Source organism: Sarcophilus harrisii, chromosome 3 (assembly GCF_902635505.1).
Source record: "Sarcophilus harrisii chromosome 3, mSarHar1.11, whole genome shotgun sequence".
In the NCBI taxonomy this organism is placed as follows: domain Eukaryota; kingdom Metazoa; phylum Chordata; class Mammalia; order Dasyuromorphia; family Dasyuridae; genus Sarcophilus; species Sarcophilus harrisii.
Window position 1 is genome coordinate 540,485,425 of NC_045428.1, and position 20,525 is coordinate 540,505,949.

The window sequence follows — 20,525 nt, forward strand, 5'->3', positions numbered from 1 at the left end:
CTAAGCCATACTTCTGCCTCTAGGTAGGACAGCCCACAATTAAAGATTCTATGGCCTCCTATTTTACCTGCCCCAATGTCATACATAGCTGTCTCACTGCCATTAAATTCTTTTCCAAAGATTAGGAAATTCTCCCTTCTGATCAACCTTAGACTTTCTTGCTCCATCTCTTTCAACTATTAGTTCTTTGTCTAAACCCTGAACTAGGGGACAGGAGATTTAGGAGTTAATCCCAGATGCACCCACTTTCCTAGTCCTGAGCAAGTCACTTCCCCCCTTCTTGAGTCACATAATGTTTTAACAAAGCAATGTAGAGAGCATCTTTTTGAGAGTCAAACAATCAAACGAGAGAGTGTATGTGAAAGTATGAGAGTGAGAACAAGGCATTTTGCATTCTAGATAGTTTGAAGTTGTGACTCTGTGTGTGTGACTGTCCCTGGAGGTTCTACACTTCCCCACCTCCTCCTTACTCCTACAACTTGGCTTCTTATGAAATAACGAGGAGGCTTGATATAGTAAAAATAGGGTAAGACTTGGAGTCTTTGTCTCTTGATCCAACTTCATTTCCCTCTCTCCTAGCTTTGGCTGCTTCCGCATTAAGATGAGATTTTTAGAAGTGGTAGCCTGGAAAAAAATATTTACATCAAATATCTCCGAGAAGATATATGAAAGAAGTAACACAAATATGTAACCAAAACCCCAATAAATGATCAAAAATATGAACAAAAGTTGCCCCCAAAATTTATAAACTTTAAACTCCACGTAAAAGTTCAAATAACTAATAACAAGATGAGAGAAATGAAAGTCCAACTAACTCTAAGAGTTTACCCTATACCCAGTAAATTGGCAAAAATATCAAAAGTCACTTGAATTAATCCAACTATTTTGGAAAGCAATTTGGAATTATACTAAAAGTAATTAAGATGGCCATTCCTTTGATCTAGAGATGCTATTGTAAGTCATGTCCCCCTGAAGACCAAAGACAGAAAGATCCCATGTAATCAGAATATTTTAAGCAGCATATTTTCACTTTCTAGTAGCAAAAAACTACAGAATAGATGCCGATCTATAGAGAAATGGCTAAAAATTGTTTTAGTACATAAACCTAATGGAATTTTACTGAGCTGTAAGAAACAATGAATATGATACATGGAAAACATATAAACTGATGCCAAGGGAAGTAGCTAAAGCAAAAAATATATGAATAGATTACAACAAAACAATCAAAACAATGAGGTGAAATTATAAGGACCAAGTATGTCCTCAAAGAGAGAGAGATGAAAAATGTTCCTTCCTTTGCTAGATGGGGGATTATGTATGTGGAACAGTATCAGACTTGATTGCTCTTTTGTTGGTTTGCTTTTATGAACTGTTTTCCCTCTTCTTTTTCCTTCTTTGAAAGGAATGGTAGGATATATTTCCAAATGAATATGACTAAAATACAAATTAATTTTTAAAATAAGAGTGCTATCTCAGTTTTCCCTTTTAGTTTTGAGGTTAGACAGAGTATTGGGAGCATTTAGATGGTCCAGTGGTTAGAGCACTAGTCATGGAGTCAGGAAGACTTGAGAGCAAATCCAGTCTTAGACACTATCTGTGTGATCTTGGATAAATTACTTAAACTTTATGGCCTCAAAAAAAATGAATTTAGACAAACCAACTGCAAAACCAAGAACCAAATACCACTTTTAGCACAGATTGTTCGCTGCATTGCCCTGGCCAAGACACTTACTTACCCCTTATGTGATACAAACATCTTCCTAGTCTTTTTCCTAAGTCATGTTCTTTAATAAAGAAATGATCCTTTCTATTGATATAGAGCTTTAGGATTCAAAAAGTAGTTTTCACCCATCATTTCATTTGAGCTTTGTGAACTAGGTGCTATCATTATTCCCATTTCACAAAGGAGGCAGTGAAGAAGTTAAACATTTTTTGGTAGAGCACCGTTGCTAGCCACTATCTGGCCTGGGATTTGAATTTAGATCTTCCTGACCTCAAATCCAGCATTCTAGCTATTATCATCCCAATGTTACAAACCACTGAGTTTAGGATTAGCTAGTATTAAAAATATGTGAATTCATCAAAGTCTTATTTTAAAAGTGCTATTTCTTCCCTAAGCTCCTGCCTATCTAACCTAGCTCCAGGCTGAGGTCAGGAAAATACTTTGTAAGCTATAAAGCCCGGTACAAATATAAGGGATTATTGTTGTTATTACTGTTATTCATTCCAGAAAGTCTAACCCAGAGGCAAAAAGGATATGGGAGGTAAATACCTATGGTCCCTCCCAACCGAAGTATTTCATCATTTCTATTTTCAAGACATTGTTCAAATGCTGCCTCTTCCTCCTCCTAAAGGTCCTCCCTGAATATTGAGATTCATACTAATCATTCTATTCTTGAATTCCTGGAACATTGATCATAAGCATCAAGACCCCTCAGGGGTCTCTAATTGTTTCATAAGTCTTATTTGTCCTACAAAAGCAGAAATGAGGGTCTCTACCTGTTCTCTGGGTTGATGGCATATCCTAGTCTACCTTAGCCATGGGTGGAGAGTTAAGATAAGTGGGATTTCATGCCTCTTTTCAGCTGGGCCTTGAGAAATGATGTGAGGCCTCTGGCTGAACCAAATCTGGAAGTTTAGTCCATCCCACATATAGTTAAGAATGGGGCCCCTTTAGGGCCCTTGTTCAAAGGATATGTAAATAAAATTATTGCTTTTCTGCAACCTGCCCCTTGGAGAAGGATGCTCCTACTACCAACTCTGGAGAGACTTCAAATAGATTCTTTCTTTCTAGCTCTTCCTTATCTCAGATCCATCTCTCCACTCCATGACACATTTCCCCCCCCCCCAAAGTTTTTAGGCTCTCCCCTCCCTCCGAGACCTAATAGTTCCCAGACTTCCAATCTACAGTAGAATTTGTATCTGGCTATGTATCTGGCTAAGCAAGGAACAACGAAGAGGAATTCTTGGGCAACTATGTTTCTGGACAGACTCCTAACAGCAGGCGGTGTATAGATGCTGTCAGGGCCTTTGAGAAGCATCCAGCCTTGCAAGGAACAAGAGAAAGGAGGAAAATCTGTAGATTTTTCTTTCCCCTCCGCTCTCAGTCTTTGGACTAGACTCTCCAAGAGCATTTATATTTATTCATGACTTTGGACGAGCACCATTTCAGGAGGGGAAAAAAAGGGAAAAACGAAGAAGAAACAGCCAAGCAGGAGCTGGGAAAGAGAGAAGTAGCCTCTAGTAGGTTCAGGGTGCAGGTCTGGGGTCGGCAGAAGATGCAGAAGGGGAGAACTTGAACTGAGTTAGCCGGAAGAGGGCAGTCTAGGGCCAGAGGTGGGGAGAAACCACCTGCCCAATGCTCCTTTGGGAGGGAGCGCCCAAGCCTTTCTGTCTCTCAGGGACCCGCAACGTGCCCCGGAGGCAGGAGCTTCTGCGCAGGCTGCTGAGGTTCTGGTTTCCAAGATTGGGGATCAGTCTCCGAGGAGGATCAGTAGCTTGGGGGAGCCGCCTTTTGCACTTACATCCCCTTCTCTCCCCCCCAAAAAACAAGCTCCAAACAAAAGCAACCCCGGAACCGAGAGAGGCTTTGCGGGGTCTGGCGCCTCGGAACACGGATTCTAGCGCCCCTCCGCAGCCGCTTGGGATCCCAGGCCCGGACTCGGGGAACCTAGAAGGAAGCCAGCCCCAGGAAGAGCCGAGCCCAGCCGAGCCGAGCCGAGTCGAGGGGACCCACTGCCAAGGGGGCGGTTGGGAAATAGTTTACAAATGAGAAAAAGCTGCTTCCGAGCTGGGTTTCCATTCAAACCGCCGTCAACAGGGAGGAGGCGGGGGCGCCGCGGAGCGCCGCGCCAGCGCCTGCGTCCTGCGGCTCGCCAGCCAGTCCGCCCGCCGAGCGCGGAGTGGTCACCGGGAAACCAAGCACGCGGCGCAGTTTTCCTTGCTGCGGGAGGGAGTGTGGTCAGACTGCGGGGAGTCCAGGCCTCGGGTACCGGAGGGAGGGGCGTGACCATGGAGAAGCGAGCCAAGGCTAGCTCGAACCTACCTTTGAATTGGGGCACTCTTCGCAGAGATGGCACCTCTCCTGGGCCCTGAGAACAGAGGAAGGCAGAAAGGGGAATGAGGACAAAGGGATAGGGGGACTTCTGCCTTCCAGTTCCAACACCCCAAAGCAGAGCAAAACTTCCCCCTGTCCCCAGAAGCTTCTTTCCTCCATCATCCCAACTACTGGGGTTCAGAAGTAGGAATAGCCTGGAGATTCTGGGAATCTCTAGAAACTTAAACTGGGGAGACATCTCTGCTTTCTTACCAGCAGTTTTAAAGTTACTTCAGAAATCTATGGCTTTTCTCTCCAGAAGGAAAGTCTTTTCCTCCCACTCGAACCCTTCCAAAAATCCAGATCGAATCCAAGATTTTGGAGGGGGTGGGTGGGTAGTCTTCCCCTGCAGGGAGTCTCAGCCAGGACTTTGCCACTCTCTCCCCAACCCTCCATCTGTTCACATGGAAACTCTGACGGTTCCACTCCCCTAGTCACTGGCTGCCAGAAGCCCTCAACAGCCTGGGCCCACAGCTCTGTGGGTTTGTTCCGGAACGGTGAGGCTGCTCCCCACCCCTCCCCAGAAACTTTCTTTTACTCCACCTTCCACCCTTCCCTTCCTCTCCCCTCCCTGAAAACTGTGGAGCAGCCAATACCCCCCCACACACACCCCATTACCACCATCACCCCACGCTGTCTGTTCCCTAAGCCTGGAATGCCCTTCCTACTCCTTTCAATTCAAATCCACATACATTTATTAAGCAGCTACCAAGTCACTAAAAAGACTCAAAAGAAAAAGTTCTCTGCCCTTACAGTCTTTATTCTACTGGACTATTGACATTTAGCCCATTCTCTAAAAAACCAATTCAGATGCCACTTCTTCTAGGAAGTCTTTCCCTGCTTGGACTGCACCCAAAACTTTGCTTTGAAATTAAATCCCCTATCAGGCAATATTGTATGTCAAAGCTACCTGAATTTCCCCTACTGGACTGTCAACTCCATGAGGGCAGGGATGATAGTTTACCTACACTTTGTATCTCCCTTAGTACTAAGCACAAACACAGTGCCATCCACACTGTAATAACTTAGTGAGGAGAAGGAGGAGAAAGAGATGGAGAAGGAGGAGGACAATAATTAACATCCAGAGGCAAAATGGAAGAGTGGATAAAGTCCCAGAATCAAAATCTTCCTGTGACCCAAGGCAGATACACAACTGCTTCAGAAAAGAGATTTTTCCCATTGGGTATTCCCAGCACTGATGAGATTGTAGATTCAATTAAAAATAAAAAATAAAAACAGCATCTGAAGTTTAAATAGCCAAAGTTTGCAAAGTGCTTCTCTCATTTGAATTTCACTGCATCCCTAAAAAATAGATATTATCAGCACACTATAAATGAATAAACTGAGGCCCAGAAAGATTAAGTGACTTGTCCACAGAGGTATTCAGGAAAGGATTTGAATCAAGGTCTTTCTGATTCTAAATCCATTGCTCTATCCAGTGCTTGTTAGTGCTTGTTGACTGAAATTGAATTGACTTCACTCCAACCATCTCTTATCCCTTACCAATCTTCCCAGTTTCCTTTAGCCCCAACACTATAGACTGCTGCCAAATATTTTTGCTAGAGCAATAATAGGGCTAAGTTTAAGGATTGAGAAGTGGAAGGAAAGAGAAAGGAGGGGAGAGAGTATAGTCCATAAAATTCTGTCTCAGAAAATTCACTGAGAATTCTGGTCCCACAAAGAATGCTCCCTCTCTCAGCTTAAATCCTAAGCAAAAGATTCATCGTAGGGCCCAACTCCAGATGGGCATTAGTGCAGGTTTTTTTGTCCCTTTGGGGCATGAAGAAAATATGGGCAACCTGAAAATATTAAGGACAGTGGTTCTCAGAGAGCTGAGGTCTTCCTGGGGCCTCTCTGACTTTGGTATCATTTTCTATTATGGGAACTAGGAAGATGACCACCCAACATGCTGAGGAGAGAATCAGGTCTACCCTTTCCCCTTTCTCCCAGTGCTTCTCTAACCCAGATCATTCCAGATTTTCAGATTAAATACCTCTCCAGTGAAAGCCACAGAGACAAGGACCCCAGGAAACCCTCATCCAGAGCCTGGGGTTGGGGAGTCCTGGGGGCAACAATTTAGAGGAGCACCAGCAGTTGATCAGTCCTTAACAGCTCTCACAGATGGACTTCCCCATGTGTGAAATGTGGGGGTACTGGTGGGAAAGAAAAGTAGCACTGAAGTGGGCAGCTAGGTGACATAATAGGCCTCAAGTCAGGAGGACTCTTCTTTCTGTGTTCAAATCTAGTCCCAGATACTTACTAGCTGTGTGTCCTTGGGAAAGGCACTTAATTCTGTTTGCCTCAGTTTTCTCATTTGTAAAATGAACTGATGAAGAAGATGGCAAATCATTCCATTATCTTTGCCGGAAAAACCTCAAATGGGTAAAGAAGAGTCAGACACAACTAAAAACAACAGATCAAATGGGATAACTTGTAAAAATACTTCATAAGTCTTAAATTACCATGTAAATGCTATTATTATTCCAAGCAGCTATGTGGTATTGGAGAATGTTTGATTTGGAGTTAGGAAGCCTTCAATTTGAATCCTACATACAAGCTATTTATTGTTGTTGTTGTTGTTGTCTGTGTACCTGGCTGGGTTGTGTTGCCTGGATCTGTTTGCATGTGTTTTGCCTGTGTCTCAGGGTTTGTGAATATCTTTGGGCAGAAGTCAGGTGAATTCAAGTCCATTTTGGATGTACCATGGTGTGGAAGCCCGAATAAAACACTTAACATCTTAGGATCCCAGGGCCTCTCTAAGACTACATGTGGCAAAGAAAAGGCTGACCTGAATTGAGAGAGTCTGGGAGCTCGCTCCCAGATGAAATCACAGATTTGGCAAAATTGTCATAACCGTCGGTGTGAATCTGTCGGGCAGTATCTGTGTGTGTGTTGGTCTAACATTCTTTTTGACTGAATCTTCGCAGCATATGGCTCCCTTTTGGACAGTGGAAAGAAGTTTCAGGGGCTGTGATGGGATGGAGGCCTCCCCCCTCCAATCCTGTGAGCATATATACTGGCTGCCTGCCAGTTGATCAGTCATTCAGTTAACATGGGAGATGGAGGTGAGTGACCTCTTGAAGGACCTAGCTCACTCTGGTCCGGATAGAATGGGAGTGGACTGCAGCAGAAACCGGGAGTACCAAGAGCTCTGGTCTCCTTCCCATCCCTGAGGCCCTATTCCAGAGCTCAGTAGTTGCTTCAATCCCAAGACCACAAGCATTTCCTGCACTAGCATTTCCTGATCTGGGCTACAAGAGTCCCAGTGGGACTCCCATTTCCACCCCAGGAGGCCCAGGGCACTGATTGAGATACCTCACTAGCACCCTCCCTCATGCTATACAGGCAATCTCCTTAGCACTCCAGGCTGGCCACAATGGAGGACATTGTTCTCAGCCTGACTCTTTTAACCTGGGTTGGGGGAGGGATGGGGCAAGGTGGGGCAGGAGAACTTTCTTTTTTCCTTATCTCTAGTCCACCCCTGGATCAGGAGGGAACCACACCCATTGCCCCCTAGTCATAGAATAAGTCCCAACTGAACAGAAGTCTTCTTGGGGCAGGATTCTCCCTGATCCTTACAGCACTACTGGGTTTCTCCTCCTCAGCCCTCCTTCTGAACAATCCATCAAAGTGTTTGAGGAAATGAAGATGGATAACTATCAGGAAGCCTACAAAGTGGAGTGGTGAGGGCATTGGCTTTGAGGTGAGGAAAGATCCTACCTTAGACACTAATCTGTAACTCTTGGCAAGCCAGAATATTTGGGACCTTAAATTGGAAGTGTTCTCAGAGGCCATCCTAGAGGAGGAAACTGAAGCTCAAGGAAGTCACTAGCCTAAAATCACACAGGTAGTAATAGAGCCTGAACTTGAATCCAGATCTTCAGTGAACCAACAAGTACCTACCGCATATAGGCTATTGTACTCCTTAGCCGAAAGTGACCCAAACTTGAGATTCAATGTGGTCCCTGATTTCAATGAGCTTACATTTAGAAGTTTCCCTTCTTTCTAGTTGATATCTTCTCCCAAACTCATTTCTCCCTCCTCAAACTCCCTTTTTCAGGATCATTTCTTCTCATAAGTAAAGAAATAGCTCCCTCCCCCAACTTCCCTGATAGAACAGTCTCTTCATCCTTAATACATGAATTTAGGAGGGTGATAAAGAAAGGAAAGGAGATGGTATTGACATCTCACTTCCTCTTCTGATCTCAGGGCTCCAGCCTTACCACTATTCTATCTCCCCTTCTCAACTCCCTTCCCCCTTTCTACCCCCAACTCAAGCTCAGGAGGCCACTTGGGGACATTCCCACTGCATTCCCGCAGTAAGTCGCCTGGATTTGCTGTGCTCCAGGAAATATGAAAAGAATGTTTTACATGAGCCCAAGTCTCCTGAACTGGCCTTGCTCCAAGTGCCCACGCGAGGCTGTTTAGCCTGGGGCCTCCCTTCCACTCAAGCCAATGCAAATCAATGACCTGGTGAGGAAACCCTTCCCATAACTAGGGCCAGCTTCACCTGCTCGGACACCTTCGGGGGAGGGCTAGAGGCTGGATGGCAAGCCATCCAGGGAAGGATGGAAAGGGGAAGGAGGAAACAGGGGAGGGAAGGAGAGGGAAGCTGGAAAATCTTCCCTGAAAGTTTTTTTACATGGAAGGGACCTCCACGTCCTTATTAGGGTGGAATCCCCTTGCAACAGAAACCGAGCAGGTTTCCATACACTCCTCCCCAGAGGGACAAAAGCCCTAATCAAAAAGAGGTCAGTGAATGACCTCATTCAGACCAGGACAGGGCCTGTCTATTCTGTTCTGGGAGTTCTCTCTGGAAGTCTTAAACTATTTCATGTCAACCTGTTCCCTTAAAGGAGTGAAATATTGATTTTCTTCCCTGTATATGCTTCTCTCCCAGATACTCAGGACTATCCTTTCACTTTGTATGGGAGGACAAAAATGCTTCACACACACACACACACACACACATGCCAATCTCGAGTGCCTGGATACAGAAATTCTGAGCCTATAATCTAATCACCAATAGGAGTCCATGTGAACTAACCTGAAAAACTCATCTCTCCCATTTCCTTGGCCCTAGACTAAACACACTTCCTTTACCATCCCTCCCTGTCCTATCTGCTTTATTTGAATAGAGTGTTGGATATGGGTCAAAAAGATCTGAGTTCAAATCTTGTCTCTAGTATTTACGATCTAGATGACCACGGACAAGTTATTTAACTTGGTTAACCTCAGTTTTCTCATCTGTTAATTCATATAATAAAACCTGCTTCACAGAATTGTTGTGAGAATAAAATGAAATATTATATGTAAATCACTTTTCAAATCTAAAACCATCATCACAATAACAGTTATTATTACAACATTCCCAGACCCACTGGGACCTTCTTCCATTTTTGCTGTCACATTCTCTTTCCACTCTCAAGAAAAGGAACCCCTAGCCTCCTGACTTTGGCCCTTTTCCTAAAGCCTGTCCTTGAAGCTCACCTTAGTCTCGGAGCTCCCTCAGAGCTGAGGTATGAGGTATTTGAGACCTCAGCCCCTCCTTCCTACTAGAATCCCATAATCTTAAAAGATGTAGAAGGGATTCTTGGCCAGATGTAAGTTGAACCAGATAACCTGTAAGGTTTCTTCTAGCTCTGAAATTTTTGTTATTCTGGAAAGGAACTCAATTGAAGCTAGTTCAGCTCTTACCTGAGGCTGAATCTTTTCAATAATGTACAGGACAAATGGTGCTGCAAACTCTTATTGTAGACCTGCAGCGTTGGGAAACTCATCACTCTTCCAAAGCAACTCATTGCATGTTAGCAGGAATTCTTAGAAAATTTCCCTTTACCTTGAGCTAAAACATACCACTCTGGCACAGTCCTCATTGGTAGTTCTGACTTGTTCTGGGTGGGCTAGAAATAGCTACTCCTTCCACATGAGAACAGGTTAGATACTTGGAGACAGTTATGATGTTCCCTCATGTCTCCCTACCTTCCATTTGGATACAGATCTCTGAGATCTAATCACTAGAAGAAACATAAGAATCTTAGATTTAGAGCTGAAAGGACCATTTTGTTCAAACTCTGATTTTACCAATGAGGAAACCGAAGTCCAGAGAGATTAAGTCAATTTCTCACAGATAGTAAATGGCAGAGGTGGGATTCGAATCCAGATCCTTTGACTCCAAATCATTGATTCATTGGACTATATTGCCTCTCATGGAGAAGGGGATGAGACCAGGAAGTAGTAGGGGGTGTGAATGGGAGATATGGAGAACAGCTAAGAAGTGGGAAGATGGCAAGAACTTAATTCTGTTTACCTCATTCAAGTCTTTGGGTCATTCCTTCCCCTCTTTGAGTGTTTTCTCAGAAATGCCTTCCACTTTTCAGCATCATTGTATTGGGTGACCTCTAAGGATGCTCCTAACTCAGCTCTGGATTGGCAATCCTATGGTCTTGTCCTCTTCTTTCTCCTTTCCACCATCTCTTCCTCCTCACCATCATAGCCCCCTTGTCTCCTTTACCTGCTTAAATTTCCTTTCCCTTCTAGGGATGGGCCCCCAACAAATGACCTCATCAGGTGACCCAGCTACTGGTTAGGACAAGAAGCTGGGGACTTGAGATCAGAAACAAGGGGAGTGGTGGTGGGGGTGATATGTGTGTGGGGGCATATAGACACATATATGCAACACCCAAAAATATATTCTATATCTTCATACATATACGCAATACACACACACACATGTGCATAAACATACACAAATATATACATGTAGACGTGTATACATACATACATACCCAAAAGTCATCTGCAGAACGAGAGATGAGATAATCTTGAAGGATTTGGGAGAAGAGATGGGAAGGAAGGAAGCAGGGAAGAGGCATTGGAAATAAAGTCTAGAGAACTAGATACTAATTGGATACTTAACTGTCATAGAATCATACATTTAAATCTGGAAGGGCTTAGTGGATAACTGAGTTGAAGTCTCTCATTTTACAGATGAGGAAACTTAGACACAAAGGATTAAGTCCAGGGTCACAGAGCTGACATGTAGGTGGGGATGGGTACCATGAGTCACTATCTCAAGGCTATGAGTACTTCCTCTGTTCAACACAATTCATTCCATCCTCCTCGGTCCTAGGGAATTCTGGACCATCTATACAAATTCACTACATAGGAGATGACCAATGCGCCCGAGGCCTTCTCTGGAACCTTTCCATATTCTGTGGGTGCTCCTATAGCACTCAGGCTCCTGACCTGACTCCATAGACCACCCACCTCCCTTCCATTATTACTGCATTATCATCCCCACAGAAGGAAGAGGTAGGCTACTCTCAAATCACAGTTAGCCCCCTCAGGAAGAAAGTAGTTACTGTATCTACTGAGTTGTTACTCTATATTACTGTATACTCTATTGTATTACTCCCTATAGCCACTATCTATACTCTATACCCTATATTCTATGTAACCACATTGTTACTCTATACCTAATTGCTTTGACTACATTATTACCTTGTATATAGTTATTACCTAACTATATCTTATTGTTATATAGAAACATTGTTGCTCTTTTATACTAATAGCAGTCTTATTGGGCTACAATATTATACCACACTTCTCTCTTTCTTCCAAAATGCGATTTTATTAGTATAGGGGAATTTCCTGTGAGAAAATTTTCTTCACTCTATATTGTTGGGCTAGGTGTCAATGGATAAAAGTCTGAGCTGGGAGTCAGGAAGTCCTGAGTTCAAATCCAGCCTCAGACACGCACTAGACCAATGATCCTTGGTAAGTCACTTAACCTTGTTAAGGCTAACCTTGTTTACCTCAGTTTTCTCATCTGTAAAAGGAACCACAGAAGGAAATGTCAAACAACTCTATTATCTTTGCCAAGAAAACCCCAAATAAGGTCATAAAGAATAGGACATGACAAAAATGGCTGAACAACAAAAGCACAACAAATTTAGTTGGTCAACTGTTCTAATTTATAGTCTTCAAGAACTGCCTAAGGTTATTAAAAGGTGAAATGATATTATCAGGGTCACATAGATGTCAGATTTGAACTCAGGTCTGCCTAACCACAATCTTGGCCCCCCATCCACTCTGCCATGCTGTCTATTTATATTCTATTCCATGAAGGATTCAAGTTAAATTATCTTTTGGAGAAAAGGAAAGAATTGGAGTCCAAACTTGTAAAGAAGTTAAGGAAGCTCCCTCCACAAAACATCTACACTGCAATCTGGAGAATTGCCAGTGGGCCACTAAGAGGTCAAGTTACTTGCTCTGAGTCACAAAGTCCATACATATCAACCCAGCTCTTCCTGAAGGAAGACATGACTCCCTTTGAGGGATACAAAACCAGAAATAAATCAGTCTCTGCCTCAGGTAATTGATATAATACATGGTTACTACCAGAACACATTATCTCATTACAACCTGGGTACATTATTCCTCTACCAATTTTGGATTCCATTATTATTAATTATATACATTGAAGTCTGGTCAGGTAAATGAGAGATTCTAGATATATAATCCTAGTTGTCTCATATCTATTCCTTCTTTCTACTTACAAAGCCAATACAGGAGTTCAGGCTCTTATATGAAATGGCCTCCTACTTGGTCTCTCCGCCTCCAGTCTCTCTCCTCTCTAATCCATTCTCTAAACAGTGAGTGAATAAATGAGTGAATAAGTGAACACAGATGCCAAAGTAAACTTCCTAATTACTATAAGTCTTACCATGTTATTCTCCCACTCAGAAACATTTAATGACTTCCCATTGTCAACAAGATAAAATAGACACACTCATGATCCTAGCATTCAAAACCCTTCATAATATGGCACCAATCTACTTCTTGCATTTCATTTCATAATACTCACTTCTTGCCTGGCCTTGAGTACCTTACACTAGGACCAAACTGCACTAACAGCTGTTTGCAGATCAAATCCAATGTTCTACTTTTTTGATGCTTTTGTACATGCTAGATTCTAAAACTTGCAAAATGCTAAGTTCTTCTATTTACCTGCTAATATTTCCTTCTTTTATGGAACAACATGCCTTCTTCATAGAACCTTCCTATATTATCCAGCTAGAAGTTATCTCTTCTTTAGAGTTGAAAGGGACTTCAGCATCCATACAATTCAACATGCAACTGAATCTATAATATCCATAAGAAAGGATCTGCCAGCTTCCACTTAAACACCTCTAGAAATGGGAAGCTTATGATTTCCAGACACAGTATAATTCACTTTGTGAGTCCTCTGATTCCTATAGCAAGCCTCTCCAGCTCTCCGAACCTTTGTGATTCTGACTTTCATTAAGTCATTTTTGTTTGTATTGTATTCCCTTGCCTATATTATAAGCACTTTAAAGACAGAAACTGGACATATATGAGATGTTGTTTTTACTTTTTATAACTCCATTGGGAGTTATATTAGGTTCATCCATTAGGATGCTTTGCTCTAGAAAAGAATAGACCATCATCCAGGTTCTTATGGGGGAAAGCACTATCCCCCATTGCCACCCCATCTCACTCCTACCCCGATCAGGGACAAAGTCAAGAGGGTGCTGAGTAAAGAAGACAGTGGGTGATGGTAGAAGCTTTTCAAACTTTTGAGGACAGAGGACCCCAGAAGAAATCCAGGAAGTATTACCTATTCCAAAGGGCTGGCGAAGACACTCTCTCTCTCTCCTTCTCCCTTCCTTTCTCTTCTCCCTCTGCCCAACCCCTCTCTGTTTCTCTGTCTCTGTCTCTCTCTGTGTGTATGTATCTCTCTCTCTGTTTTTATCACTGTCAATCTCTTTTTTTTCTCTGTGTGTGTGTGTGTGTGTGACTGTCTGTCTGTCTGTCTGTCTGTCTCTCTCTCTCTCTCACACACACACACACACACACACACACACACACACACACAATTTCTTTCTGTCCTTCTATATGTCTGTCTCCCCCTTTCCCATTGCCTCTCTATCCCTTCTTCTGATCTAAGCCTCTATCCTTGACCCCATTTATCTCTCCTCTTGTCTCTCCCAGTTTCTCTGAACTTCTATCCCTCTGTTCCAGTCTGTTTCTTTCTGTCTTTGATATAAAAAGCATTTGCTAAGTACTTAACTATATATAAATGACTATGTTTCCCACATCTTTCCCTTTGTCTCTGTCCCTCTTTTTCTATTCCTCTGCTTCCTATCCCTAGATCCCATTTTCCATTTGACTCTCTTCCTATCTCCTGTATCCCTATGCCTCAGTTCCATTCTCATTTCCTGAAACTCTTTCTTTATGTCTCTATAATCCTTCTCCTCATTCAAGTTCTCTATCTCTTCTGCCCATCTGTCTACCTCCCTTTCCTTCTATTTCCATTATACCATCCCTAATTCTCTATTTTATTCTTTTTGAGAGACAGAGGAAAGAAAAGAGAAGGGGGGAGGAGGAGGAGGAAGAAAATGAAGAGAAAAAGAAGAAGGAAGAAGAAGGAGGAGGAGGAGGAAGAAAATGAAGAGAAAAAGAAGAAGGAAGAAGGAGGAGGAGGAGGAGAAAGAAGAAAGAAGAAGAAGAAGAAGAAGAAGAAGAAGAAGAAGAAGAAGAAGAAAGAAAGAAAGAAAGAAAGAAAGAAAGAAAGAAAGAAAGAAAGAAAGAAAGAAAGAAAGAAAGAAAAAGAAAAAAGAAAGAAAGAAAGAAGGAAGAAGAAGAAGAAGAAGAAGATGGTCAATGGTCAATATATAGATAGTGGTCATCTTTCAAGTCAATGTCTTACTATAGCAATGTCCAGCAAATACTGAAAATTTGTAAAAATTCATGTCAATTTATACTGAGCCATTAGTTATGTTTTTCTTTCTCTCTTTCCCTCTACCTTTTGACCCTTGGTCTCTCTTATTCTATTCATTTCTTCTCTCCATCCCTCTTCTGACTGTTGGTTACTTTGACCTCCAGAAGTGAGGTGTGGCATAAGGGCTGATGATCAAGACAAACTCCAGGAAATTCACACATGGCTAAAATATTCAGGGCTTCTCTTTTTTTAAATGTGTAAACCCCGTAGAAAAAGTAAATGCCTAAGTGTACCATCACATGAGCATGTACACATTCATACTGACAGGCAATCATTAGGTGTACACACACACACACACATACACAGAACAATTTCCATCACACATGTGTGTACCCACCCAGACACATTCTCTCATGCCTATTCATTCAAAAACAAACCAATATGCATGTTCACTCACATTGCCCTCACATACCTGATTCACACAAACATAGCACATGGCTACTGCTAGCTCCCTCACACTTGCATCTCTTATTATCACTGTGCTGACTCTTTCATCTCCAGAATTACTCCTTACCCTTACATACCTGATCTGCAAAACAGTAAACCCTACCATAGGGAGCATCGAGGGGACTTCCAAGATTGGGGATAATCTATATACAATGCCCTCCTCCCCCAGCCCATTCTGATGATCAGAGCTGGGAGCGGATTGAATCTCCCAAGAGTGATGGAACCTTTGCTCAGGGGAGGCTTAGGACCCTCTTCCTCCTCTAGGCATGTGCCCCAGCTAGCTGAAGAAGCAACTCTGAACTGGTTTTGGGAGTTGACTGTCAATAGGGACTGCCAGAGAAAAGCTGGGAGGAGGCCTCAAGCCTTTGCCTCACTGGATCTAGCTCCCAAGACAGGAGGAAGGCAGGGAGGACTGGAGGATTGGCAGTAATTAGACCTCAAGCTGACAAACCAATTTAGGGATCTTTCCCCTCCCCCTTCCTCACAGACACATTCATTTCATTTTTTCCCCCTTCCCTCTCCTCTGGGCCAAAGAGAGGAAACACTCATTTTCACTGCTGTGGATGGCCTGAAATAGGAGACGAGGAGCTCAGTGTGTGTGTATGTCTGGGTGTTAGGATCTGTGTGTGTCTGCACGTGTGAGTGTCTCTGCTGTACCCAGAAGTGTGTGTGAGTTCCTGGATGGTCATTGTCAATATGTCTGTGGGAGATTTTGGGTGGATGTTTGAGTCTGTTTTTCTTTCCCTATAGGGTTCCATCTCCAAACCAAGTCCACCGCCTTAGCATTGCTCTTCATACCAGACTCTCTGAAGTTACCCCAATCAAGTTTCTGCTTTCTTCAAGATATAGATAGACCCCAGCTCCTTTCTGAGAGCTCCTGCCCATCCTTCCCTTTGCCAAGCCCCCTGGAAGAATTTAGAGAAAAGAATTCTCCTTATACACTCATATTCACACACACACACACACACACACACACACACACAGAGCCTCTTCCATATGGTCCAACCTGGTACAGGAAACAGGATCTCTGGGAGACCCTTCCTCTTTTTCCTCTGAATATTTGATTGGTTTGGATTCAGTTCAGTTTGGCATCGAGGAGCTGGATGAAATGACCTCAGAGGGATCTACGCTTTCCCCCATCTCCCCAGACTCATTCATCATGACAGACCTGAAACAAGCCTATAGATTCTGAGGCTCCCTGCAAGTCTAGTTAATGCTAAACCAGGTGGTTCCCTAACCTAGCTTTTGAGCTCCACAGAACTTTTGGCCTTCCATTCTGTCTATTCTCTGAGTCTCCACCTTCCTCCTGTCTTTAGCCTGGGTCTCACCCCAAGACTGGAGAGGAAGGGGAGGCAACCCAACATTCCATAGAGCCCACAGTCACCCAGCTGTGGTGGGTTGAAACCAGGAAAACAGCTGGAGATCCCCAGACTGAAAGGGGGGAGCACAGAACAACAGAGAGACAGATGAAGAGAGCTAGAGATGAATAGGAAGATAGAAAGAAACAGGGAGAGAAATAGTGGAAAGCAGCGCCAACCAAGAAAGACTGAGGCTAAGATCCATACAAGAAAATGAGAAGCTGTCCCTGCCTATGCCTGGGGCAAAAGTTTTAGGAGAGAGTACCCTGTGTCCTGGCTGTCCTACCAGTTCTCTTCATTCTCTATGTCGCACGCTGAGGTAATTTCATGTAAACTACCACTCTCGGGGCCTCTGGAAACAGGCAGATCAGAGGAGTCCTGGTCGCCTGTGTGATTCCCAGAGGCAGATGCTTACACCCTTCTGCAGATCCCTGACATCTACTCTTCCTCTTCCAGCTGGGATGGGAGAAGAGGAAGCCCCCTTTCTCATGTTCCCCACTGATTTGATACTAAGTGGGGAGGGTTATATTTGGGAGGAGGCATCCCCATTCACCTGTTTACTTCTGCTCCCACATCCAGCATCCTGATCTCAAACTCTTGTCCAGACCTCCTGTTTCTGGCCCCCAGTTCTTAAAACACCTAACTCTCAGGTTCCCTTCTCATAGTTCCTCACTCCGCATCCCACTTTGTGACCCCTTCCAGCGCCTGTCCCAGCAAGCCCTTCCCTAGCTCCATTTCCTGACCTCACAGGTCTTTCTGTCCCCAAGCCTGGATCCCCCCTCTCCCTGGCCCCGCTTCTCATGCCCTTGGCCCCAGGCCCAAATCCCCTTCTCCTTGGCCCCCACTCCTCGTGCCCCTCGCCCCGTTCCCCAGCTCTCTGTCCCCAGACCTAGCTCCCCCTTACGCTCTGGCCCCGCTCCAGGCGCCCCTCTCTTTGCCTCCCTCTCTGCAAGAGTTTCCAGCGGCTCACTCTCCGAAGCTCCGCGCCGTCGGCTAGGCTCGGTGTCAGCCGGGAAAATGTGCTGAAGGCGGGGAGGGCGGGAGAACCAGCGCTGCGGGGCGCTCGGGATGACGTGGGGAGTCTCCGGAGCCTCGCGACTCCCCACCCCAAACATTTACACATTGTCCACCCCAACCTCCCCCGGACCCAGCCTATACTGATTGGGTTCCTTATTCAGGCAAAAACACTTGTGGTCCGGGAGCAAAGACACCCCCCCCATTTCTCTTTCTCCTCCCTCCCCCTCCTCCCCATTGCAATGACCAGGAACCCAGACATCCAGGTTGCTTGGCACTCACTTGGAAAGGGACGACCCTAAAGCGAAGGACCTGTGCATGACCCATCGGAAAATCCATCCTTGGGCCAGGGACCCTGGCGTCCGAGCTGCCTGGCGCTCAGCTGGAACGGAACAGATGCTCAGCGCCCCTGTCAGGCGTGGCAACCTCCTCGTGCCCGGCTCGGACCATGCCTTCTGACCCTCCAAGCCACGCCCTTCCAGCCCTAGGAGCGCCCGGGTGGGTACTTACCTGGGCTGTCACTCCGTGTCCGTTTGTCCGTCGGGCCGGGCCCGGGGCTCCTCACGCTCCCATGGGGCCTCTCGGGGCCCCAGCGGAGCCCGGCCCGAGGCCCGCAGCGGCCCTGCCTCCCTCCCTTCCAACCTCTGTGCCTCAGCCTCTTAGGCAGACTGCGGCTCGGACTACTGAATGTCCGACAGAGCCGAGCCGAGCCGAACCCACGGGATCTAGCCGGGCAGGCCGGGCAGGCGGGCGAGCACCACGGGTCCCGGGGAGCAAAGAGGAGCCGAGCGGACCCGAGCCAGGGCCTGGCAGGGCAGGGCAAGGCCGAGCTGGGCAAGGCAGGGCAGGGCAGGGCAAGGTCGGGCAGAGCAGGGCAGTGCGGGCAGCTCCCAAGCCCGAGAGGAGCAGACGGCTCCTGCTGCGGGAGGTGAAGGCTAGACGGGACAGAGGGAGGGAGGGATGGAGGAAGGGAGGGGGAGAGGAGGAGGGAGGGAGCAAGAGCGCAAGATGGGGAGAGGGAGGGGAAGAGGGGCTGGAGCTTCGGGTGAGGGCCAGGAGAGGGGGCTGCGGCGGCAGCTGTCGACTTTTTTTTTTTTTTTTTTTTTTTAATTTTCTAGATCTCTGAGTCGATCTCTCTATCGTTCCGTCTATCTGGTCTCTGACTACTGAGCCTTACATTGATTGACTTTCTCCCTTGTATTCAGTGCCCAGGACTTGGGACTGGGGTTCATTTGGGGTTGGAGGGGGATGGCGGGAAGATCTCACCAGGGAAGAATGGTTCTGTTCTTCCTTTGCCTGAGGCCAAAAGTTCTCTGTCACCTAAAGATATCTGGACCGCATAGCTCCAGTCTTTCTCATCTCATCTTGAAGCCCACTTCAAGACAGGATCACTTTCATGAACCCCAAACCTGCCCCACCCTTCAAACCAATCACCGGAAACTTACCTGAAAGGACCAAAAGACAATTTCACCTAATCTAAGATCAAGCTCTCAGCCACAGGAAATAGTTCAGCAGGATACATTGGGAATTTAAGAGCAGCTGACCCTCTGCTGTCCATTCTGAGTGCCCTTTTCCCTCCTCTCCCCATTCAATCTTTCAACATTTTGGTTTCAACTCTTACCTCCTTCTCCTTACTCTTAACTAGGGGGCTCTTTACTATCTACTTCCACTTCCAGGATTATTTAATATTTTTCCATGTACTTAGGTAACCTTGAGGTGTAAGGGTTTGTAGAGTTCATAAAAGGTTACAAGAACCAAATCTCGGAAATTCATTTCCTTTGATCCCTCTCCCTAATGAAGATACTGAGATCCCAAAGAACTGGATTTTCTTCTTATAAAAGTGGTATCTAGACTTGGTCTGTGAGTTATATCTATAAATCACTTATCACAATGCCTGACACATAATAGGTGCTTTATAAATGCTTGTTTCTTTTTCCTTCCCTTTCATCCATCCACACTTATTTAAATTCATAGGACACACTATGCGGTGTCAAACATGGGCACTCTCAAACAGTAACTACAGTCACTCTCTTTGATGCCCACTCACCATCCACTCAGATACATTCACAACTTCATAATTGTGGAAGGGAGGAAGTCTGAAATATTTATGAAGGACCTACCTGATCGTGGAATCAGAAAGACTTATCTTTCTAAGTTTAAATTTGGCCACAGTCATTTACTAGCTGTGTAAGCCCGAGCAATCCTATTTGCCTCAATTTCTTCATCTGTCAAATGAACTGGAGAAGGAAATGGCAAATCGGTCCAGTATCTTTGCCAAGAAAACCCAAATAGGATCAAGAAGAGTCAGACATGACTGAAAAATAACTGAACAACAATCACCTACTATGTGCCAGCCACTGTGCTAAGCTTTTCAAATATTATTTGATCTGGCAACAACTCTGGGAGGTAGATGCCATTATCATGCTTACTTTACAATTGAGGAAACTGAGGCTAACAGTGTTAAATGACTTGCCCAGGGTGACACAGCTAGTGTCCAAGGCCATATTTGAACTAAAACATTCCTAACTTCAGGCCAGCACTCTATCCACTGTACCACTTAGTTGCCTCTACTGTGGTCACCCATGTAACAATAGCTCACATTTAGAAAAGGCTTTTAGGCTCACCTTATGTTTTCCATATATTTCACCTGATAGTCATAACTCTTCAGGAGAGTGCTATGGTGATCTCCAATTTACAGAGAGGAAAGTGAATCAAAGAGGTTGTGAGGTAAGATAATGCAGGAGAAAGATTAGCTGCAGTGTCCAAAGACCTGGGTTCAAATATCTGGTGTGACCTTGGACAA

The 20,525-nt window shown here is 44.9% G+C and overlaps 1 protein-coding gene across 8 annotated transcripts in view; it reads right to left on the reverse strand.

Annotated features, from left to right (window-relative positions):
* The window catches only part of COL8A2 (collagen type VIII alpha 2 chain), a 33,604-nt gene extending 14,913 nt beyond the window's left edge, over nucleotides 1-18,691 (reverse strand). For 2 of the 8 annotated variants that reach the window (XM_003765362.3, XM_031962150.1), the window contains exons 1-2: nucleotides 18,233-18,691; nucleotides 4,046-4,091 (exon numbers count right to left, since the gene is read on the reverse strand). The gene's annotated coding sequence lies outside the window, so the exon portion shown is untranslated. Of the gene's footprint in view, nucleotides 1-4,045; nucleotides 4,092-4,309; nucleotides 4,377-17,612; nucleotides 17,738-18,004; nucleotides 18,206-18,232 lie in introns of those variants that run through there. The other 6 variants (XM_031962149.1, XM_031962153.1, XM_031962151.1 and 3 more) reach the window with 4 other exon arrangements.
* Between the last annotated feature and the right edge of the window lie 1,834 nt (nucleotides 18,692-20,525).